Genomic DNA, 25683 nt, shown 5'->3' on the forward strand with positions numbered 1-25683 from the left:
TGATTTCTTCTTAGTTACATTTCATTGCTCATTCTTATGAGTCGTGATTATATTTGCATTTTTAGTAAGTAGGAGTATGTGGGGAGATTTGGGCACTGTGGGTGACAAGAAGGAAGAAGAAATTTATCTTTCTAGCTAATTTCACACCATATGCTAAGCTGTTACTCATTCCCCATGGTTTGAGCATATTGCAAATGACCCTAACTGCTTTACAATCTACAACGTCTACATTCACATAATACCTTAATCCCAAATAAAACAGATTATGGCTTGGTGGGATGCATGAACTCTGCCCATCCCTCTTCCACAGAAAAATATGTTCTGAAACTATTATTTCCCCTGTGAAGTAAAAATGAATTAAGGCCAAAGGGAGTGTCTCACACAATTCAAAGAAAAGCTTCTATGAGACATTTTTGTTGGGTTTAACAGAGAAAAGATCTAATTTCTCTTTCATGCTAAATTGTGATATAATATTGAATGATCCATAACAGCTTGATAATGATCAGTATATTAAACAAAATCATGTTATGAGTTAACCTGATCAGTGAATGCAACCAAAGAGTTAGATCTTCCTGTTCCCTATGAATATAACTCCTAAATTTTTGCCTACCTGTCAGGTAAAAAGCTGCAATCTGCTTTAAGTCAAGTTCAGCTCCTGCTGATTTCACTGACATATCCATATTGCTTTCTTGGGAAAAGTTGGGAAGCTATTTGCTACTGCCTTCCTCTAGGATTTTTAACATTTTATTTTGTTTCCCAGTCTAAGTTACCACCCTGGTACTTCTGGTCGGTTTCCCATCAAAGTACTATGAGATCTAAACTTGCTTAGCTTCTCAAACTATCATTAGTACTGGTATTACAACAAATCTGCAAGTTTAAATCCATTCCCACCTATTAACCTTCCCCGTTGTTTAATAGCAATAGCACTTAGACATAAATACCATCCACGGTGCTTTACAGTACTCTATAATCCTAACACACAACAGCTGATTTTTTAACATTAAAACAACCAAATATATTTCAGATTATATATTTTTCAACAAGAAATAATATTTAAAAAATGACTTCATTGCACTTATTATGACTTTTTATATATGTATATGTGTATGTATGTATGTGTATGTATGTGTGTGTGTGTGTGTGTGTGTGTGTGTAAATATATATATATATTCTGAGGTTTTCGCGGGTGTTTGTATGTAGGTCTTTGGTTATTCGGGTTTTCTCCCACGTAAAATTGGAAGTGTCTTGGCGACGTTTTGACGAAGTCCCTTCGTCATCTTCAGGCTGGTGTTTTCAGCTTTGTGCTTCAAGGAGCACGAAGCTGAAAACACCAGCCTGAAGATGACGAATGGGACTTCGTCAAAACATCGCCAAGACACTTCCAATTTTACGCGGGAGAAAACCCAAATAACCAAAGACATACATACATACATACATACATACATATATGAGTGATAATATTAAAAATATGAACCTGGGAATATTCATGTTTAACATAAAATGAGCACCAAGGTAGTAAAAACTATAAAAGTTTAATTTAAAAACGCCAAGCTTTCGCCGTCACCTGCCGGCATCATCAGGGCTTAAAACGCCAGAGAGTGAGAGAGTCTCTTATAAGCAAGCCAGAGTCTGCGCCCGTCCGGTAACGAGATCAAGGAGCCGGGCGCAGACTCTGGCTTGCTTATAAGAGACTCTCTCACTCTCTGGCGTTTTAAGCCCTGATGATGCCGGCAGGTGACGGTGAAAGCTTGGCGTTTTTAAATTAAACTTTTATAGTTTTTACTACCTTGGTGCTCAATATATATATATATATATATATCTGCCTGGACTGGTGTCTGCAGTTTACTTGGCAAAATTTAGAAAGTGGTTTGCCATTATCTTTTTCCTAGGGCTGAGAGAAAGTGGCTGGCCCAATGTCATAGTTTCATGTCTAAGGTGGAACCAGAGTTCCACTAGTTCCGAGCCTGGTGCTTTAATCATGATACCAACTTGGTTCTCTTTATATGGAAGAACCCTGGGTAAATGCTTTTGTTGCTGGAGATGCAATGAAATTAATGCTTTATTTAGACACATGTTTCTATGGCATCCAAAAACGGTTCCATTTAGGATAGAAATTATTATATGCATTAACTCAACTTTAAGATTTAGTATTTTCAGATATTCATATTTTTGGAACTTTATTCCTATGGCATGGACATTGACATCTGGACAAAGAAAGTGGATTTTTTGTAGTTTACTTACAGCTAAATGACTTAATGTTCAATAGTGGAAAGACAAACATGTGGCTCCAATTAATCAGTGGTCTGCAGAATTGATGTCACCAGCAATTTATTTATCAATAACTTATCAATGTGGATTATCCATTAACCATTAGAATTATGGTCTCCATTCATTGAAATGTGTAATAAACAACTTTATATATGCATGTGCTTCGAATGTTTTTTTAACTTTTATCATTGTGTGTCTTCTTTTCCTTTGTTTTCTGTAGTTAGTTAATAAAAGAATGAAGGTGGAAAAACTCAGACAGCTGAAAATGAAGACTGCCTGTTTTCATTGTTTTATCATGTTTTGCAAGAAAGCAAACAGTATATGCTTTCCTAAGATAAACATAGGAAAATATGAAGCACCATGGAGTGAATTTTCCAGGAAGGAAAAAAAAAACCAAACCCAAAACTCTGCCCTCAACCTGGCAGGAAAAAGAAAAGAGTGGGCGAGCACATATAGACTATCTGAAGATGTCTGGGCCCAAGTAAGCATTATGGAACCTGTAAAAGAATCTCTCCGGGCTGCAAGGATTTCTTAATCCCAGGTAATTAACAAAAAATAATAGCAATCTATTTCTCGCCTTTGCACTCCAATTAAGAAACATTACGGTAATTCGGAACAGATTTTGGGGTGGGAGGACCGTGGTTTACATTCAGCTCCAGTATACAAAAGAAAGTATTTGCCTCATTTTTAAGGGTGTTTTGCACTGGGGCTTGGTTGGCTGGTAGGTCTTGACGTGCTAGTCAAAAAGAATTGTTAAACTCACAAGCATGGAATTTGGCTACTCCAGTATAAAAAGGTCTACATGAATCCCTGTCCAATGGTTCTTAGAAGCAACAAAACAATGACCTTCTAAGACAGTGATGGCGAACCTTTTAGAGACCAAGTGCCCAAAAACTGCTCCCGCTCCATCCCCTGCCCTGCCCCTGCCCCACCCCTACCCCATCCCCTGCCCTGCCCGCCCACAGGGCCACTCACCGCCTCCAGGGCCCACCGCAGATCGCCCAGGCAGCTCAGCACCGCCAATGGTGGCCACGCCCTCTGCCCGCGTCCCACAGCATCAACTGTGGGTGATGGGGTGTGAGGCAGAGTCTTGTCCACGCTGCCTGGCTGCCATGTCCTTGGCTGCTCTGCTCCAAGTGGGTCACGCTCGGGGGCAAGTCTCTTCCAGGAGAGCTGCTGGTGAGGAGGTCGCGGGGGGAGGAGAGACTGGGGCAACAGCACATGTGCCCACAGAGAGGCTTTGGATCCAATGCTAAAAAAACTCTTTACAGAGCACACCTGCTACCCCAGTCAGTACCTCTTTAACTCAAAATGTCTATTTTCCTGCAAGTTCAAAAAAGACTTGGCTTCTTTAACTATATACTCCATGGGTGTACAGTTTGTACAGCCATGCCTGTTCTGGAGATTGGCTTGCTGCAAATCCTTATTGTCTAGGTGTCAAAAAGACTTTGTAGGCCTTATGTCTCCAGGCTAAGGTGCAACTCAAAGTAAAAAATTAAAATGGCATCCAAATCCTACGCACACAAGGTGACCAAGGTCCACAGCAGTGGTTCTTAACCTTTTTAATGCCGCAACCCCCAACCGGTCGTAAGTCGAGAACTACTCAACTGGTGCAGCACCGTTTGCAGAATGGGACTTTTGGCGGGCTCAGCAGGGCAGAGACAGCCTGGACAATTCCTATTGGCTTTTGAAAGCCAATAGAATTAGACTCTATTCAAGAGAGTCTATTCTATTGGCTTTCAAAAGCCAATAGAATAAAAGGGAGTAGCACAGCTAAGGAAAAGGGGAAAAAATGGCGGACTGCATTGTTTGGCGACCCCCGTGATATGGTCGTTCGACCCCAAATGGGGTCCCGACCCACAGGTTGAGAACCACTGGTCTACAGTTTATATAACAGCACATACCTCTCAGCTTTTGTTCATTTAAAGCTGCTCAACATAGAGGCACATCCTAGTGTATTATGCTGTAGTTTATTTTCCCCACCCAATCTTAATTAAGTGAGTGAAACAGCTTGAAATTTCAGGAGCTTCTGATCGAGATATTACAGAAAAATGTATAGAAGATTATTTCAATATATGATTGTCACAGTAAGATTGTTATATGCACAAAGATGAAAATATTCGGTATTATCCACCATGGAGGAATGGTTGATAAAATTGACCGAATTTGCTGTGATGGACAACTTGACTTCTTCGATCGGAGAAAGGGCAATATCTACATTTATTGATGACTGGAAACCCTTTATGGACTTTTCGCATAAAAATGGAATCAGGATGTAACTTTAAAAGAGAGGTTAAAATATAGTGGTATTTATAACTGAAGTACAACTCCTGTGAAGAAGATCGGAGGCTATTTCTTCATACAAATAGTCCTCAACTTACAACCACAACTGAGCCCAAAATTTTTGTTGTAAAGTGAGACATTTGTTAAGTGAATTTTGTCCTATTTTATGACCTATCTTGTCTCAGTTGTTAAATGAATCACTGGCAACCTGGTTGTTAAGCGAATCTGGCTTCTCCACTGACTTTGCTTGTCAGAAGGTCTCAAAAGGTGATCACATGACCTTGGGACACAGCAGTGGTCATAAGTATGAACCAGTTGCCAAATGTCTGAATTTTGATCACATGACCATGGGGATGCTGCAAAGGTCATAACTGTGAAAAACGGTCATAAATCACTTTTTTCAGTACCGTTGTAATTTTGAATGGTCACTAAACAAACTTTTGTAAGTCAAGGACTACTTGTATTTTTATATCTTTCTTTATATTTATTTTCTCTATTTCATTATTGCACTTTTAGCTTTTTTGTTATTTCTTTTTCATTTTCTTTGTTCTGATTTACTTTGCATTAATCCTTATTATTGTTATTAAAACTTCAAATAAAAAAATACATTTAAAAAAAAGTAAGAAAAGCCCACCTACCACATCAGCTCCCTAGCACCTTAGGCCTATTACTGCACTGGACTTTGTCCCCTGGAAGGCACCTGCCTCTGAACTGGGAATCCTTACTACAAGTAAACTTCTTTCAGCAATTATTCCTCTCCTGTTCTGATCTGGGGGGGACACTGATCAGACAAGGGAGAAACTAGTGAAATAGAGGACCAAGCTGGATGTTTATATATACGTGAATTAAGCTGGATGTTTATATATACATGAATCTACATAAGACTGTTTAACTATGGTTTCCTGGAGAAATGGTCAATCTAACGCTATAGGACAGTGGTGATGAACCTATGGCACGGATGCCATAGGTGGCACTCAGAGCCCTCTCTGTGGGCACACACACCTTCTCCCCAGCCCCGCCTCCTCCCACAGCCCCCTCACCAGCAGCCCCCCTGGAGGAGAGTTGCCCCTGCGCGTGGCCCACACGAAGCAGCGGAGCCAAGGACATGGTAGCTGGGCAGCGGGGACAAGACTCCACCCTTGCGCCCCATTGAGGACAGATGATGCTGTGGGGCAGGGACGGAGGGCATGGCCACTATGGCACACTGCTGGGCTGCCTGGGTGCTCTGTGGCGGGCGGTGGAGATGGTGGGTGGCCCAGTGGGCAGGGTGGAGCGGGGATGCGGGTGGGGGGGCAGTTTTTGGGCACTCGGTCTCTAAAAGGTTCGCCATCACTGCTATAGGAAATGAAATAAAATACTATTTATCTGGTCAGCAATCAGCAAAATTTGAAAGTTACAACACAAAAGTAAAATCAAATAGATGAGATAAAATACCTGCATAACAAAGACAAAATAACAAATAAAATATAAAGTACACTACTATAATAGTATATTAATTACCTGTGCAAGTCAAAATCTCAAATATTACAATCTATGAAGTAAAAATACATTATTACTTGAAACAAGCTAACGTGTATTAAACTTAAAGTAATGAATAAAACAGAAGTGTCTATTTCTTTGCCTAGTTATGTCTTATTTAGGTTGCAACCTAAATAAGATATAACTGGGCAAAGAAATAGGAATTTGGCTGAACAAGAATTTGGCTGAACAAGTAATAAAGTGTTTCAAATCTTCTAGAAGAAGATAGAAATACAGAAGATATCTCCGTCTGGCTTTCCTGGAAATTTACATATTAGGGGCAAAATATGAGCAGATCTGATATCCCTGTAGAACTTACAGTATAATGTGTATGAAATGGTTTCAATCTCCAATTGTGGACAAGGATCTCCAATTATAATTATTTGATTTCTGAGGCCTTTCATTCACTAAGCAACATGGGGGTGAAGGGCTTGCAAACGGATTTGAAGCATCAAAATAGAAATAAACAAAAGAATCCCAGTCATTAAAAACCAAACATGCTGGGGAAGACCAACTCCCTATAAACTAGTTGTGGATTCTCATCTCAGTCCAATCCCCACAAGAAGAGCCTAGTAATCCTAAAAGTGAACAAGATCAGGCCTATATGAATTTCAGAAGTGATGCTGTTCCAAAAGGACAGGTATGGCGACAGAGAAGAGACCTGGAACATATCAACTTGTCTCCCCTTAAGGACAAACAGAAACAATGGGAGAGAGATGGTCCTGAAAATAATCAGACCTGCACCAAGTAAAACCTTGGAGGATTTTACATATGGTACAGATGACCAGCAGCACCTTCATTTATAGCCAGATGCGTAGTGGTAACCAATGCAGCTGACCCTATAGAAGTGTTGCATATTGGCATACCAAAGCAAACCAACCAGCCACCACTGATTTTTGTGCTTGCCACCAGAACCCTCTCCAACCCTCACTACCATAAACTAATGGTATTTTCCACTAGCTTGAGGTGAGAACTTTAAGAAACCCATAAAAAATTTTTTAAAAGAAAGTATTTCCCCAAAGTAAAACAGAGAAAAGAACAATTCTAACTCTGCATGTGCATAATATAATCCCACTCACCTTGCAGCTTTGTTAACCTTCCACTGTACAATTCTTCCACCCATCATTTAAATTAAAGATGATCTCTGGCTACTGAACAGTTGCTTATCCTTGTTTTATGTATTAAATGATAACTGGATTAAGAGCACCCTACCAATTAATCTATATACAATGTGCACAACCCCAAATAGTGAGGTTGGTACAACATGATAATCCAAAAATGAACCAATCCTGAGGTTTAATTCAATTTTGTGAGCCTACTTGCAGTTTGAGCCTGCTTGAGCTAGAGCAGTGATGGCGAACCTTTTAGAGACCGAGTGCCCAAACTGCAACCCAAAACCCACTTATGCATTGGCAGGTGCCGGGTGGGCGTGGCCACTGAGTGGCTCATGTTCACTTGCTTGCTCGCTCGCTGTCCACTCCGACTTGTGCTCGGTCTCTCGCTGTCCGCAGTAAATGCTGCTTCCGGCAAAGGTTGCTCCTTTTATAGCCTCTCGCCTATTCCCAGACTGCGCATGCGCGGAGAGCTGCACATATGCGGAGAGGAGGAGGGAACAGCTCAGCCCAGCAATGGCTCACGTGCCACCAAAGACTGCTCCATGTGCCGCCTGTGGCACACGTGCCATAGGTTCGCCACCACAGAGCTAGAGGCCGAGTTGGAACATTTCCAACACAATTTGAACTGAATGACCTCAATCATCATCCTCATCAGTGTGCTTTTAGAGTCCCAGTCAAGCCACTGCAGGGGCATGACTGGATCCTAAAGAATGAGGAATGTGAAAGTGAAAGCATGCTCAAATAAAGGTCCCCTCTTAAAAATATATAGAGGAAAGACATAATTTAATTTGTCTCTTACAGACCGCAGAAGGTATTCTGGTCCACACTCCTATAATTCAATTAGACCAGCTGCCTGAGGAATTCTGGGAGTTGAAGTCCACAAGTCTTAAAGTTGCCAAGGTTGGGGATCCCTGAATTAGACCAACAACTACTAGCTCAAACAGCCCTCTAAGTCCACTCTGGAAAGCTCCCAGTTTAGAGAAGGAGAAGCAGCCTTCAGTCTACAGCAGTGGTTCTCAACCTTTTTAATGCCACGACCCCTAACCGGTCGTAAGTCGAGGACTAGTCAACTGGTGCAGCACCGTTTGCAGAATGGGACTTTTGGCGGGCTCAGCAGGGCAGAGACAGCCTGGACAATTCCTATTGCTTTTGAAAGCCAACAGAATTAGACTCTATTCAAGAGAGAATAAAAGGGAGTAGCACAGCTAAGGAAAAGGGGAAAAAAATGGCGGACTGCGTTGTTTGTCGACCTCCGTGAAATGGTCATTCGACCCCAAATGGGGTCCCGACCCACAGGTTGAGAACCACTGGTCTACAGTCACTTATCAGCCTTTCCCAGCCAGCCACCTTTGGAGCAAGGAATGCTGGAACTTCTTCAAATGCTTCCAGATAATCAGTTCCTACTGCTTTCTATCAAAGGTCACTGATAGAAGAAATTCTTCACTCTGTATGTATGTGTGTGTGTGTGTGTGTGTGTGTGTGTGTGTTAAAAGGGAGAGAAGGGGAAAAACATGAAGGCTTCAAATAGTAAAGGAGATCAGCTTGATGTTTTGTCAAGATCTTTATGTAAAACAAGGGAACTGTACAATAAAAGCTTCCTCTGAAAACCCCTCCATTTCTGAAAAATGAATGCTTCATTTCTTCTTAAAGAGAAGCAATCCATATAAAGGGCCTGTAACGTGTACAGATATTTGCTTTTCTGTAAATAAATGTGCAAGTAACTTAACAGCATCAAAACTTTCCCTTACGCACTGCTTTATTGTATTCTTTGAAAATTGGCATATAGGATACCGTGAATTCTCTATTCACATACTGCGTACTACATTGTATCATGAGAAACAAAAATGAAGGTTATTGCAAAAATCTTGCAGATACCATCAGTTACAAATACTGAGTCAAAGCAGAAAGTTATAACATCCAAATCTTGCAAAAGTACAATTAAACTAAACAGAACCATTCCTAAGAGGTAAAAATATACATCAACCCATTTTATAAATATTCAGAAAATAATGATTAAGCCCAACGTTGAGAACTATTTCTTCTCCCCTTACCTCTTGCAGCTGGTGTGAGCAACTACTTTCTTGTGGCAATAGATGTATTAAATATATGTGCATGTTTGTGCGTGTGTGAACATGTGTGCATATATTGGCCTTCAAAGGCTTCATAGCACATGACCAACAATGTTATGATGTCACTGGGGTGCATCAGACTGAAAAGCATGGAGGGTTTTCAAGGAAAAAGGAGATGCCTTAAGACTTGCAGATTTAGATTCCCAATTTGCTTGTAACCTAAAACAAAGAAAATTAGTCTGGGTTTTTTAGCAGTGTTTGCAAATAGAGAGATGAAACAGGTAAGGAGAGTTATGATGGCCCCTTCCTCTATATGCCAAAACAGAATGCTCTAGTCTAGGGATTGGGAGAAAAAAAGCTAATGGTAGTTATATATTGTCCAAGTGTTGCCTTATCTCTAATATTAACTTTATCAAACCCATCAGCCACAAAAACCAGGAGGGGAGGCAGATCTTAACAGGGATAAAGAATTTGCCAAAGAATTCACAAGAAGCTAATGGAGTGCAGCAGTGTTAGATGTGGCCCAGGACTAGAAAGATGCTACCCCAATTCCCTACACAGTCATCCAAACCACAAAATAATATTGGACCCCCCAAAAAACCATTCTCAGCCTAACCTCCTTCTCAGAATTCTCATTGGGATAAAATGGACAGACTTATTCCAGTTTCTTGAAGGCAGGACATACAGCAAGGATAACAACCTCTGCTCTATGAAATCCTTGGAGTCTTCCTTAACGCTACTAGATCTGTTGTTTTTAATGCAATTATATTAACCATATGTAGTTCCTTTATTTTAATGATGGTTACATATGAATCAAAGCCATTGCCATTCAAAAGCTGTACAGGTTGTCCTCAAGTTGCAAACACTCATTTAGTGACTGCTCGAAGTTATAATAGCACTGAAAAAAGTGACTTATGACCATTTTTCACATTTACAACTGTTGTAGCATTCCCATGGTCACCTGATGAAAATTTGGACGCTTGGCAACTGCCTCATATTTATGACACTTGCAGTGTCCCGTGGTCATGTGATCCTCTTTTGTGACCTCCTGACAAGCAAAGTCAATGGGGAAGCCAGATTCACTTAACAATTGTGTTACTAACTTAACAACTGCAATGGTTCATTTAACAACTATGGCAAGAAATGTCATAAAATGGGGCAAAATTCATTTAAGAACTGTCTTGCTTAGCAATGGAACTTTTGGGCTCAATTGTGAGCGTTAAGTCGAGGCCTATCTGTATCTGCCCAACTACTCAAAATAGGTTAGGAAGCCAGAAAACTATTTAAAAATGATGTATACAAGTGTGGTTTCCTTATGTCTTTTAGCACCAAAGATACATTCAGGCAAGTAAGTAACAAGGAAGCCACGTTTCAGGATATTTCTATGCATTTGGCTTTAACAGTAGCATCTGAATAGCAGATTAAATTCATTTATGAAGAACCAGTGTTCTGAATCATGATAGGTGCATTAAATTTTCTAGTTCAGTGGCAGCGGTATATTTTCAAATAGCAATTCCTATGGGTAACGATGGAGAATTCTGGGGGATGTTGTTGTTGTTGTTGTTGTTTGCTTCTAGTCTTCACAGAGAGTTCCTTTGGTTTTGCAGGCTGAATACTGTCAGAAATAGAAAACTGGACTACATTAAGATGTCTTCTCACCCTAGAAAAGAAGGTTGGTTGGAGCAAGAGAAGATCCCAGTTCCCTTGGCAGCTGCTGAACAAAGGTACCTCTCTCTCTCTATGCCCTTGGACAGTAAAAAGATTTACACTTTTAGGGCAAAGGAGAGATAGGCTTCCCAGAACAATGCCACATGTCAGAGGAAGTCAGAAGAGCCTCAATGTCATTGTATTGTTTTCTTTTATGCAAACCATCTTGGGGATCTGAGATAGATATCAAATAAGCAAACAAACATTGCCATTAGATACACATTAGTATTAAAAAGGGAGATACAAAAGAAGATTTGACAAGGTTTGCAAATATGTACTTTAAAGATTAAAAAAAAAATGTAAGGGGGCGAGGACAAGTATTGCTTAACCAAAAGGACAAAGCAGAGATGTAAGGCAAATCAAGCCACCTCCAGTGACTTCCAAGATGACGACAAAGTAGTGACCTGGTACAGACAGGAAAGGGATACTGCACTTATGGGGGGGAAGCTCAATGAAACCATTCAGATGCAACAGCTGCAAACAGGGCTAACTCCATGCCAGAGATTACAAGAAAATACTTGTAATACTACCTTCATCTGCTACCTTTACACTAATCACTGTGTAGTCAACAGTTGGAAAATTGTGCACAGTTCTAAAGCTACACTCAAATATAAAGGCACCACAAGTCTTTCCTTGGGAAGAAAGCTTAAAGCCTACTGGTTTAAGGAAAGGAAGAAATGAATAGGACATGACAGAGGTGTGTGTGTGTGTGTGTGTGTGTGTGTGTGTGTGTGTGTGTGTGCATAATGTGGAAAAAAAGGTAGTGATAATAGAAGTTTTTCTCATGGGATTAAAACACAGAATCCAGCAGTGCAAGACAAAGAACAGTTTTAGTGGTGCTCTAGACTCTAGACTTCACTACCACGTGACTAAGCGGTGAATGATGTGGTCTACTCTGACTCCTCAGGAACTGAGGCTGAAGTGCCTCATTAAACTGCCAGCCTCAGGAGTTAACAGGCAATCAATCATCTGAGGATGGTTGGTAAAGGTAAACTCATTACCACATATAGTATGAATAGACACAGAGGATGAAGGACTATCAGTGTTTCTCAACCTTGACAATTTTAAGGCATGTGGACTTCAACTCCCAGAATTCCACAGCCAGCATTGCTGGCTGTGGAATTCTGGGAGTTGAGGTCCACATGCCTTAAAATTGTCAAAGTTGAGAAACACTGGACTAGATCCTGCAGGGTGCCTGGTTTGAGATTGTGTAAGTAACTTCAGAAAGCATACAAAGTCAATCAGCTAGCCTCCTCAAAAAGCCAGGACTCCTCCATTGATTGAGCCACAACTGCAGTTGGGTCTACTTCACAGCTGCCACCAAAGACTGTCCCTCCATTAGAAACAACTCTCCAATGTTGGACCCTTGTTCCTGCCTCTAGCATCACAACAGCTTAGGGAACTCTCTTGTTGTTTGATTCCTGGACTGTTGCAAGCCATTCTTGCCTCTCTGCTATAGTCTCACCTTGCTTGCCTGAATCTGTGCTCTGATGGGCTGCCCATCTTCTACACCCGCCATCCCTGTGATGGATTGAACTCTGGACTGAACTCTGCATGCCCATTGTGCCCAACTATCAGGGAAGACCTCACTTTCCCTGCAGTTCAACTCGTCATTGAACCAACTGCAGAGCTCAACTCTGGGTGCATTTGTTCAATCTAGAGTTAAAACAGTGAAGGCCAATTTGGATTGCTTTAAAACATGGGTGTCCAACCTTCTGCTTGCCTGGGCTGCACTGAGTGAAGAGGAAGCGTCTTGGGCCCACATATAAAATATATAATATAGTTAATGTATATAGGTAATCCTCAACTTCAAAAGTTTGTTTAGTGACCGTTCAAAGTTACAACAGCACTGAAAAAAGTGACTTATGACCAGTTTTCACACTTAGGACCATTGTAGCATCCCTATGGTCAACAGAGTCCTTTCAGTTACACTTTCAGTTTCATGAGAGTTAAGCAAAAATGTCCTAGTCCAGTGGTTCTCAACCTGTGGGTCGGGACCCCATTTGGGGTCGAACGACCATTTCACGGGGGTCGCCAAACAACGCAGTCCACCATTTTTTCCCCCTTTTCCTTAGCTGTGCTACTCCCTTTTATTCTATTGGCTTTGAAAGCCAATAGAATAGACTCTCTTGAATAGAGTCTAATTCTATTGGCTTTCAAAAGCCAATAGGCATTGTCCAGGCTGTCTCTGCCCTGCTGAGCCCGCCAAAAGTCCCATTCTGCAAATGGTGCTGCACCAGTTGAGTAGTCCTTGACTTACGACTGGTTGAATAGTCCTCGACTTACAACCGGTTGTGGGGTCGCGGCATTAAAAAGGTTGAGAACCACTGTCCTAGTCAACCCTGGACAGATATTCAATCAATCAGTCAATCAATTTAAAAAGCATGGGAATAACTATGGACGTTCTAGTCACCTTTCCACCAAAAGAGGACCGAGGGGCAGGCAAAGAGGTCAGGGACCAGACTGAAGGGGGGGGCAGTCCAACAGGAAACTAGCAGATTCAGACTCAGAGCCATAAGATTGCTAGAAACGGAGCACATTATTTCAGGTGCTCCCCTGATATACCGAGGTGGCGCAGCAGTTAGAGTGCAGTACTGCAGGCCACTTTAGCTGACTGTGTTCAGCAGGTCAGCGGTTCAAATCTCACCGGCTCAAGGTTGACTCAGCCTTCCATCCTTCTGGGGTAGGTAAAATGAGGACCTAGATTGTTGGGGGCAATGTAAATATATATATACATTGCTTACTGGTGTATACCGCTTAGAGAGTGCTTGCACTTAAAGCGGTATATAAGTCTCATAAATAAATAATAAATAAATATACAGCAAGGCATTCTACCACAGCATGTCCTGGTGGGATAAGGAGGAAAGCACCACTTCCATGGTGTAGCACCCTCAGGCTCTGTCAAATACAGACAGACAGACAGGTAGATATGGAATACACAGGAAACAGTCAGCTGACTTCATGCCAAAAGCCAAGGAAGCTCAATGGATCTGCCCTTGGTCAAAATGACAAAGAATTGGAAAAAGTCAAGAGGAAATTGGTAAGAAAAAGCCTAAAATGATGCTGTTGCCTATTTGTTTTTGCCACGCCTATCACACATGCTGTTCCAAATTTCCTTGGAAACAATCCAGCATTTGGTTTTTATGATACTTATTAATGTTGATTTTTACATTTTATATCTGTGGGCTTTTTTACACTGTTGCCTTTATCTCATTGTTGTACACCGTTCAGAGTTGCTTTTGGTAAGATGGGCAATATGTAAAAAGCTATTTGAATCTCATAAACATTTGGACCAAAAAAAAGTTCATGAAGCCTTTTTAAAGCCTGAATCATTTCTTTCACATACACTTTTGCCTTAAATGCTCCACTGCTGAGAATCAGACATTATATGATACACAAGCCCTAATTCTATAATCACAGTTAGCAAAGATGTATTTTTGCTGGCAAAACAGGCAAAGCAACTTTGTTAGTCCCCCCCCCCCCCATCAGGTTGTTTTATGGATTTTTCCCAGTATCTGCTGGGAAGACATCTGTTTGCAATTAGACTAGGTGCATCATCGCTTTGTATTAGAAATTGGTCACCATTATTTCCTCCCTTTAACACAATAGAACAAAAAAAATAAATATTCTGACAGCTGTGTTGGGGGGGGGGTATCAAAATCTGTAAGATGGCATATATGCTATTGAAATTGAATCCCTATCCATTTCGTGCATGCAACATTATTCATACATAGAAAAGGGATGGGGCATCAGTAACAAAATTACACCACCATGCACATTTTGACACCCCCCCCCCGTAGATTCTCTAAGATGGTAGTCTGGAGCCTGAAAATGGAGTATGCCCATTATGGCCATAAGTCCGTGATAGTTGTAAATTGTCAAGGTATTGATTTAACAGCTAACCAGCTTATATAATGTAAGATATAAGATGGAATGATGGAATGATTCAGCAGGGTCTGTGTCTCTTTAAGAGCCTTTGTACAAAGGGAAGGCTCTGGTAATGTGTTCCTTCTCTTCTGTTTTGTTGGAAGAAAAGGCTTCATCATGGTTCAGTCCAAGCCGGGAATAAACAACATGGCGACTGCTTTAGAAAGAAGGTTGCAGTTTATTGAAGAGGAGAGCCAGACAGAAAGATGGTTCTGGCAGAGAAGAGGGAAAAAAAGGCTGAGCACATGTAGGGAGTGAGTTTTTATACCCTCTGGAGCCTTTTGTTTTGAGGTTATTTCCTGTTCCTGTTTGAACCTTTGTATTTCCTGTGTCATGTATTTTGACCTGTGTCCCTTTGGCATCTGTGAGTTAATCCTATTATGTCCTGTCTTAGATCTTGGTTGGGGTATGTAGATTTTAGGTGTCTTTGTCTTCCTGAACTTCTAGCTCCAACCTTCCTGGATTTACATCTGCATTTCTATAGAGCTGGTTTTTGCTTGGGGGAGGCAGACTTGGGGCTATTAAGAAAAACTGGGCATGCTTTTCTGCCTCTTTAACATCCTTTGAGGAAATATATTTTTCTGCCCTTTTAATATTTCCTTCTCTGGGGGCACTGACTTCCCACATTTTCCTGTTGTAACTTTGGTTTGTTGGATCCTGCTATATTAGCACGTGTATGTATATTGTTCCTGATGTATGATATTGTAGATAGTGTAAGATAAACCACCATTTACTATAGACCACTGTTTATTGTGTTTACTCCTGGGTTATCTCGCGCAATAAGACTATACATAAACTGGCTCATCATATGGCGAACCTGATTTCATTACTTTTTGTAGTGGTCATTAAGCAAATGTGGTAGTTGTAAAATGAACACTAGGGTCATTAAGCAAAGCAATTGTTTCCCATGGGGCACTTTTGCCAAAAACCAGAAATAAATACCGGTTTTCTTCAAAAATGCCAAGAACGCAGTCCCTATGATTGGGGGAACTGGTAGCTGGAAGTTTGGAACCAAGTCTAAATATCTTTCGGAGGTCTGTTGCAACCGGCCACAAGTTAAGGACTACCTGTATCTTTGGTCCTTATATCAAGCATTAATCAATTATTTCTTCATTTTAACATTATCAATCATAGCAAAATATGGACTAGCTGAAGCAAATTTACAATTTAAAAGACTGTTCCATAACTCCCTCCCCCCAAAAAAAGTTTTGTTTTTTTTTTTAAACTTGTTGGCTGGCTTAACACTTAAGGGAAGAAATGGACTCTATTTGGTGAATAAGGAAAGTCTATTTGGTGAATAAGAAAGAGGGGCACTCTAGTTTTAGTTTATTTACTCAGAAGATCCTGCACAAGGCCCTCATATTCAAATAGGGCAGAACTGATACAGAACACTACTGGCTCAAAACTGCAAATTAAAGAACAATTATGAATGGAGTTCTTGGCTCTAGACTAGAGTAATTTAACATTTTTTTAAATAGAACAAGCGGTATTTATATTATCACATTGATGACACAACTATGGAAAACAAGATTCAAATTGGTGCTAGTACTGGCAGTGACCTGAAAAGCAGCATGACAATCTGAGCCAACTACACTGCACACACAATTAAAACAAAAACTAAAATGCCAGTTCTCAGTCTGCACTGATCTAGAACAACTTTTTTAGATGTTGGAGAATGCACCTTGATCGTTCAAGCCAAAATGAAAAACTTGGCAAAAAATGCTCTCTTCTATTAAAAAGAAAAAAATCGAGTGGTTCCCAAATATAGTGACTTTCTGCTAAGTCATGGCCCAGTCTGTTAAATAAACGACAACTGGCTAGATTCCCTACATTAATCCTGCAAACATAAGTTCAGCCCTATTGCTACTCAAGGTCTGCCATTAGTAGATAACGAATTTCCCACATTGTTACTCAATCACACCATTACTCAGGTCCATTTTTCTCCTTTTCTTTTTCTCAGCCCTTTGAAGCTCTTTTCGCTGAACTGCCCACCCCTCCCTTTTCACCCAACCAAAGTCTCCTATTTTGCAGCTTACTTGAATGGTACAGCTGCTTTTGATTCTAACTTGCTACCTCTAGTTCCTGCCAAATAAAGCATTACTATGAAGAAGAATCTAAACAGGTAAAAAGAAATAGGCAATGGGATTTTTTTAATAAAGAGGAAGTATAGGATTACAGAGAAACAAAATATTCACTGGCAATTCTACAAAACTGCAGTTATGATACATATTTACAGCGGTATAAGCTAACTACTGAAGATCTGTTCTCCCCCATTTTTAAAATGTTGCAAATGTGCCAGGATGGTGTATAACAGAGATCTTCAACCGGGACAACTTTAAGACTTGTGGACTTCAGCTCCCAGAATTCCTCAGCCAGTAGCTGGCTGAGGAATTCTGGGAGCTGAAGTCCATAAGTCTTAAAATTGTCCAGGTTGAAGACCCCTGGTGTATAAAGTACGCTGTTAACTGTTAAATGAAAAATAGTCAAGCTTCCTCCGACATAGACAAATAGTTTTGATATAATTTTACAACCAATTACACTTTTTCTAGACCAGGTAGCTGGGGAATTCGGGGAGCCGAAGGCCAGACATCTGAAGGTTGCTGAGGCTGAGAAACACCGTTCTCAACAGACAACTTCAGTTTGCTGGTTAAAACATTAAATAGATGAAACACCCTTCCCCCATCCAAACTCAGCTTCTCAGGAAGACATTAAGCTTAAACTCTCTCACTGATTGCTAGTGCCGAGAGAGAGTTTCCTAATGGGAAGGGTGGGCATTCAAACAAGTAATTCTTCCTGGTTTCCTGCAGAAGCACAATCAAGGAAAAACTTATACAGTAATTTGATTCCATTGACTGTACAAATGGACCGTCAGAAATGTTTCCTGTCTAGAAGGGGATAATTTAAACCAGGATACAGAACTTGACATTCTGCGAGGATGATTCAATTTAAAAAGAACGTATCTACTTAGACAATCAAAGGGATCTGTAGCTCAGAGATACCATTCCTGCATTTTGAACTATCAAAAGAGGAGAGGAGAGATGTCATTTGGAGATAATGGATAAGCAGCATAAACTTCCAAGATAAAATAATACAAAGCCATTTCGGTCCATGAATGCTACAGACAGCTGCTTATATTGTACAACATCAGTCATTGCCATGTATGGTAACTGGTTACCAAACAAAGCTTCTGTTTATGCAGCAAAGTTCCTATAGTGAACAAAATGGAATTGGCCCTAACCCATATACATTTTAGATAGATTAGGCCTCAACTGAGTCATACTATCGGGTTTTACTTTGGAAAATTCAGAGCAGACAACATCAATAAAGATAATAAAATGGTACACATACAAGACTTATAAGGACAGGAACTGGGAGCAAAGGCTAAGCAAACTGAAGGCATGCAGAAGATAAATGGCGATAACAGCCCACAATTAAGTTTAAGGCCCTACCAAAAAAAAATAACGAACCAAAAAACAAAAGTATTCTCCATTAATATGGAAGGAAGGAAGGAAGTGGGCTTAGATTTCTTTTTCAATCCAAACAAAGATGTAATTAGTTACTGAGAAAAATCTTCACTGCCTCAGCAGACACAGGCCACGAATAAAGCATATTGGGCAAAGCTGAAACACTTCTAAGAAGAGGACAAACATTAAAACATTAGACCAATGGACGGAAGGCAGCTTTCCCATTGAGGTCCTTCAGCTCTCTTGAACTATCAGCTGGGCAAAGAACTTGGGAACTTGCAGACTGCATACATACAGAAAGCATGTCAAGTGCCACAGGATAGAAGCTAAAAAGTACAGATAGGAAATTACAATTAAAGGCTGGAAAAGACATAAATGCAAAAAACTCAGAGAGGTAGCCTATAAGGTCATTATTTAAATGGGGTGATTAGACCTGGATAAATATTTTGACTAGGTCAGCTTCTACAGTATTGATGAAAGCAATAAAGGCTCTTTTTTTCTAAATGAGACTATTCAATCTTTATGATCTATAACAATTTAGAAAGATCTATATTTCCACAGGGGTATCCCTTCTAGTATAGGCAAATGATGCCACCATATTGGCATATCATTTTAGAGTTTGCTCTGCCCTCTAACTCCAGGTTTGAATCTTAGGGATTCTATTAAAATTATGACAGCTGCTTCTCAAGTTGATCAAAAGGAAGATAGTTTTCAAAATGGAGACGGGATATACGTCCATCTTTACCAATGAGGCAAGCCACCATTTTGTTCTATCAAAAAAGCAAGAGAAGATGGACAAGAGTTTTGCTGTCCCTAATTGCCTAAACGTAGGTGCCTCATTTAAAAGGGGAATATTTGCTGGAATCCTTAATCTTCCTTCTAAAATATTATTAATCAAATAATATTATTCATCAAAGCTCTTAAATGTTCTGCTCCTTGGATTAAATACTTCCATCCTAGGCTGCAAAGACAGAATTGAACAAATATAAGCTATACAATATATTTATTAGATCTAGAAGCTTGAAGTCTACTCCCATCTGATGAGTCAATCACGAGACACTCAGACAAAGCCCCAAACTGAACTTTGGCTCCAGCAAGGAAATGTTATGCAGCTTCAACCAAAAAATATTTTTACCCAGGCTAAGCAGAATACGGTACCTAGGAGAAGATGCTGATGGAGTTGCATTAGGTCACGGGTACGCAACCTTGGCTCTTTTATGACTCGTGGACTTCAACTCTCAGAATTCCTGAGCCAGCATGGCTCATCTTGGAAACCTCTCCCTTTCCCCTCAGCATGGCTGGCTCAGGAATTCTGGGAGCTGAAGTCCACGAGTCATAAAAGAGCCAAGGTTGCCTACCCCTGCATTAGGTAGATCAAAACTGTAGCACCATCTTTTGGGATGGGACATGTATTTATTTATTGTTACACCCTGAAACCATTCTAGTGCATTACCAAAGTAAGAGATAGGTGGCAATCAATCCCTCCCACCCCAAACAGAATGGTTTCAATCCCATTACACTGCCTGGATAGGAGACACAAGGAGAAGAATCTGGATCTTGAGTTCACTTCTAAATAGGGATGGTGTTTAATGCACAGCAGCGACTGGGTTTATTTTCTAATAGCTTCATTAGTTTTTCCATAATACCTCTACTTATCAGAGCTTGTGTCCTTGGAAGTCTTTTCATGTCAGCTTCTAGTCCAGTGATGGCGAACCTTTTAGAGACCCAGTGCCCAAACTGCAACCCAAAACCCACTTATTTATCTTTTCATGCCAGCTTCTAGTCTATAGAAGCCAGATAATTTTGAGCCAAAATATTTAAAAAAGGACAGTTCATTATTTCCTTCTCCCAACAAGCTCATATTATATATTATGCTCAGCACGATTTCCACATTGGTAGGCTCTAAGTCTGAAGCAACAGAAAAATGCTGCTGCATTGCTACAGCATTCAAGCACATCTGGAGTGCATCAAATTGGTGAACACGGATTTCAAGGATTTAAAGAGCTAGAGCGGCTAACTAAAGATGTCTGTTAGCATTGGTTGGAATAGCCCTTGAACACGGAGCTACTCAATACAAATACACACACACACACACACACACACACACACACACACACACACACACTATCCCATGATTATTATACCAACCCACTTATACATCTGACTTTTAAAGGAAAAATAATCACTACAATATGCAGAAGGGGAACACATTTCACATTGGACTGGTTTGGAAAATGAAAGATATTCTTAAATGGTCCTTCCAGGAATATGTGAGAAAGAGAAGCAGAAATTAAAACTCATAGAAATAAAGGAACCCCTTTTGTCATCTTACTACTGTACAATTCCTGCAGGCCTCACCAGAAAAGGAGAATTGGACATGGATCAAGCAGATTCTTCTAATTTGAGTTAATAAAAAAAAACCCTTCAATTATTTTATATCTGGCTGTTCTGCCAAAGGATGCAATTCGCACCATTATTAAAAGACAATCCAAACCAATAAAGGAAATATAACAATTAAAAGTGCCAGAAAAAATAGAAATGCAGTATAGATCACCAAAGCTGTTGTAGAAAGGCCTTCATACTGTTTTGTGGGACATCTCAATGTCAACAATGGATTGTATCTGTTAGTTAAAACTGGAAAAGTACTGTATTTGAAAGGTTACACCCATCACTAATAGAAAAGGCTAGACAAAACCACTTCCATTATTTTCACCTCATCACTGACAATAAACATCTTCAAAGAAGATGTTTCAAAGAAAAGGGAATACAAGTATCAAATGGAATCTTTCAAACCCCAACTCCCAAGCTTTGTTAAGACTGTAAGTAGTCAAAACAATACTTTAACTATGGCCTGAAGCAAACTCATAACTAGATGAGATATTAAGCCCCAGTAAGAGTTCAAACTAAATCCAAAATCAACTAGCTACACTTAGATCAATAAGTTTCACTGAAATCTGAGATTAAAATAAATCAAATTAAATTCAATGAGAATTCAAACTAACTTTTTTTCTGAATTTGAGATTTGATCCTGCAAATGTGCATAAAGTAACTCACTTTTACCACCAGGGGTCTGCATACGGTTGTAATCTTCAAGCAACTCTTGTTCAAATTAATATTGTATTTAACAAAGTTATGAACTTTAATTCCCAAGCAGCAAAAAGATCTAAAATTCAGAATTATTAGACAGACAGACAGATCATTTAACAACTATTGTTCCTGAGTTACTGAATCCTGACTCACTTACATTACAATGAAAGCTAGAAATGATTCTCCTACTGTTTCCCATTACGGCCCATTCCTTCCTGCACCCCATCTACAAATGCTCATCCACAGGGTGGGGAAACCGATCTAGTATGGCCGACTTTTCGAAATATATAGCCCGAAGCCTTTATGATGCCTGAGATGGAATAGAAAAAATGGCTGCAGTGACTAACTCTCTTGTACAGGTTGCCCTGAAGGAACAAGACTATTTGCAGCTCCACATTTGTTTCAAAGGGGAATCAAAACCCCAAGCAGATCTGACGCCTGAAGTCTGATCTTTCTGGATCCAACACCACCATACTAAATAACAGCCAAAGGATTATTCTTATCCATGAGTTATTTTCATTCTCCTCCTTTGCTGTGAGACCCCAGCACCCATTGGTCACTCACCTCTAAGCAAATCTATTCTCCAGCCACCCCCTTCTCAAGTCTCTTTGTGTCCTGGAAAATATGGAGAAGAAGTTAAAATTCCTCCTCTTGGCTCTGATCCTAGCAACCATCAGGCCAAATAGTTTTAAAGAGCACTGCCCAAACAGGAACCTACCTGCCTCTTTAAGGTAGCAAAATCACCTGGTAGAATACGGACTTTTTTTTTCTGGTTTCAAGACACTGGTCATGATCTAAAACTGAAACCACAGTTTCCAAGTGCAAGAACAGAACAATATACACAGGTCTTCCAGTCAGACTATGCATTTATGGCCATATTCATTTTAAATTGGTCAGAGATTTGTTTGACTGCAATAAATAGTTTAAAATGTATAAAAGTTTAGCGGTCTCAGTGATTTCTCCATTAAATTAACCTCATGTTCATTTCTATGAATCCCAAATTTATACTTCATATTTAAACTTTAAGTAATCAAAAATCACACCCATATTCCATATTTTTTTTTAAATAATATATTTAAAATTACGGAACATCATTATTTTTCTAATATAGACTTTAGCTTAACTTATAGGAGAAAGGGAGAAGCCACTGCTCTGACTCTTCACTTTATAAAAATTTTTAACACAGATATAGAAGACAACGTGATGATACTGAGCACTTTTCCGCGTGACAGTCAGTGATGTGAGCTGGAGGTAGAGAAATAACATTTGCAATCATCTCACATATTTTGCTTAAGTAACAGTGCTCCCTACCCTGGTACCCACAATATCTGGGAATTCTGGGAGCTGTAGTCCAATAGCTCTGGAAAATGCTAGGGGAAAGCTAGCTATTGCATTTCCACTGGGGAATATTTCTATTTATACAGGCAATTCAGTCTCCGGAAGACATTTCTCTATTTCTCTTTGTGCCAGCCACAATGAGATACGTACAGTGTGAGAAAAGGAGATTGGAGCTTTAGCTAAAAGCTGAAAAGGCAAATGCTGCTGCAACTAAGTTTAGGTTATCTAGCCATAGGGTCTGGTAATAGCTTCAGGCTTTCTTCTGCCTTCCAGAAAAAGGGTGATGTTGAATAAAATTACCCAGTGAATCAAACTGTATAATAATAATAATAATAATAACAACAACAACAACAACAACAACAACAATAAAAAGTTGGAAGGGACCTTGGAGGTCATCGAGTCCAACCCCCTGCTCAGGCAGGAACCCTACACCATTTCAGACAAATGGCTGTCCAGTCTCTTCTTAAAAACTTCCAGTGTTGGAGCGTTCACCGCTTCTGGAGGCAGGTTGTTCCACTGATTAATTGTTCTAACTGTCAGGAAGTTTCTCCTTAGTTCTAGGTTGCTTCTCTCTTTGGTTAGTTTCCATCTGTTGCTTCTTGTCCTGCCTTCAGGCGCTTTGGAGAATAGCTTGACTCCCTCTTCTTTGGGGCAGCCCCTGAGATATTGGAACACTGCTATCATGTCCCCCCCCCCCTTGTCCTTCTCTTCGTTAGACTAGAGTCTAGACATACCCAATGGAATGGAACCATTTGAACTGCTTTGTCAATTGGTATGAAAAGGGTCCTAATACCCTTTAACATTTTCTTTAAGGTTAAGACAAGCCCATCTTGAAACTCCAGATGTCCCCAAACCAACTTTCTCCAAGAGAATCAGACCCACTTACTCCCTTTCTGCATTTCTGAAACCATTGCCAGACCTGAAAGCTAGAGACCCTAAATGCATTTCCAGCATTTTCAACATCTCACATGGCACAGTTAACAGCTCACTCTTTATGCTTCTGTCCTCTAATGCACAGACAGTGGAAACATAGAAGACAGACAAAAACAAAAGGGGGGGGGAGGAACCATTCCTCTCCCATTCCCGAGAATCCTGGTTCCACCTTAACCCCACCAGTGACCTCACCTGTGGGAAACAACCCTGCCAGCAAGGGCACGCCTGATACACTTCAGTGCCGCACCCGTGTCAGGAGTGAGCCTCGAGGCTGCTCCTTGTTCTCTCTGGGAGGGGCAGGGCATATTTGAACCAGAGTTTCCGAAGCTGGAGAGCTTCCTGCCAACCCTACGGTTCATTGCATTCGGGTAGATGGAAAGGTGAGTACTTCCCCTGGACAGATGATTAACCACAACTGACTCCCCATCTCTGGGAGGAAGGAGGAGGGAAATTAGACAGGCTTGGGGGTTAAGTCCTCACCTCTCTTGGTTTCACCGCCATCCAGAAAGATTACTGAAAATGTCTGATTCAGCCTTTTGTCACCTACCTTCCTCCCCTCTTTTCTCCTCCACTTTGAAAATTAAATGCACAGGTCTCCTTGCAGGCAGATAAGGAGTTTTATCTCGCTATGTAAAGTGGCATGTATGCCAATGGGACAGCATGACAAACACACCGTGGGGGGGATAAAGGAAGAAGATTGTGTCCTTAAATCTGGCCTCGGAGGGTAGAATCAAATGGCAGTGCCAAATCTAGACTCTCCCTACAATTCTACTTGGCAGGCAGATTTTTTTAAAAAAAAAAAAAAAACCCAAAACCCTCAGCTGCCCTTATCCCCAGCAGGCTACCTGTTCCAGAAAGTTGATACCATTTGCATTAAGGACCAAAAGGAACAGATGGTGGTGGTGGTGGGGAGGGTTCTTGATCCCCCAGGGCTTTAGCCCTTTTTCACACCATCCCCCACTGCTATCGCAGCCTAAGGCTCTGTGTGGTTTTCTTACAGAGCTCTTTAAAGTTGTCTTCTTCCCCCAATTCATAAGCTACCCACCCCCATAGCACAAGCCATGCTGACTCAAGCAGATTAATGTGTCTCAAAACAGGTATTAGGCACCAACAGGAATAAGGTGACAGGAGGAGCTGGATCAAGAAAGGAGAGGGGATTCAAGAGAAGACTGCATAGCCCTACTGCAGATCAGGAAGCCTCCCATCCCCAATCTTCCAGAAGAGGGAGAGGGAGAGAGGGAGAGAGAGGGGGGGGGAGAGAATTGCTTAATACACAGCTGAATTCTATTTTCTATTAACTAAAACTGAAGCTGGAAGGTCTGTCAAATCCACATATGCAACACACAAAAACCCCTCAATCAAGAAGGGGAAAAAGAAACATTTCCATAATATTTTTAACAGATTTCCCTTGCCAGTAGGAAACGAGGGGGAGAAGAACAGAATCCATTGTCCACAGGCTCCGATACTTATATGGTCTTTGCTAGTGGGGACAGGAAGAAGGCAGGATCAAACCAGCCCTTCCAGCTTGCCAAGGACTGATAAGGTTGCAAGACATCTCAGAAGCAGGCACTCTACTGACAATTAAGGCACCAATTGTCTAGTGATATGTGTCAAATCTGTGCAGGAGTTACCTACCTAAAACTGTTAACTATTCAGACAGGAGGGGAGGGAAGTGTGAAACACCTGGCCATCCATATCTGAAGTGCCAAGTAGGACAGAAAATGAATGTCATGGCTTGGCCACCAGAGCCAGAGCAAACACAACGGCAATGAAACAACAAGCATATCTGAAGGACAGATACCTCATTTAACAGCTCTTGCCTCATTCTTCGAGCCTCCTTCTGACATTCATGGGATTCACTTACTTTGTTCCATCAATAAATGGGGACTATATGCACATATGTTTAGTAAGCCCCATTAGTTCTACTGAGGCTTCCACTCCATTTGAAGACATTTAATTAAAATAGTTAAGGGA

General features: G+C 40.6%; 2 protein-coding genes across 3 annotated transcripts in view; one reads left to right on the top strand and one right to left on the bottom strand.

The window, feature by feature from the left end:
* Positions 1-25683, bottom strand: part of FGD1 (FYVE, RhoGEF and PH domain containing 1) — a 68139-nt gene that overhangs the window by 30604 nt on the left and 11852 nt on the right. The window lies entirely within an intron of this gene.
* Positions 24041-25683, top strand: part of GNL3L (G protein nucleolar 3 like) — a 43564-nt gene continuing 41921 nt past the window's right edge. Inside the window, exon 1 of the mRNA XM_039366017.1 lies at positions 24041-24089. The gene's annotated coding sequence lies outside the window, so the exon portion shown is untranslated. The remainder of the gene's footprint in view (positions 24090-25683) is intronic.

The sequence above is a fragment of the Crotalus tigris genome, unplaced genomic scaffold (genome assembly GCF_016545835.1).
Source record: "Crotalus tigris isolate CLP2741 ecotype Arizona unplaced genomic scaffold, ASM1654583v1 scf7180000020218.1340706, whole genome shotgun sequence".
In the NCBI taxonomy this organism is placed as follows: domain Eukaryota; kingdom Metazoa; phylum Chordata; class Lepidosauria; order Squamata; family Viperidae; genus Crotalus; species Crotalus tigris.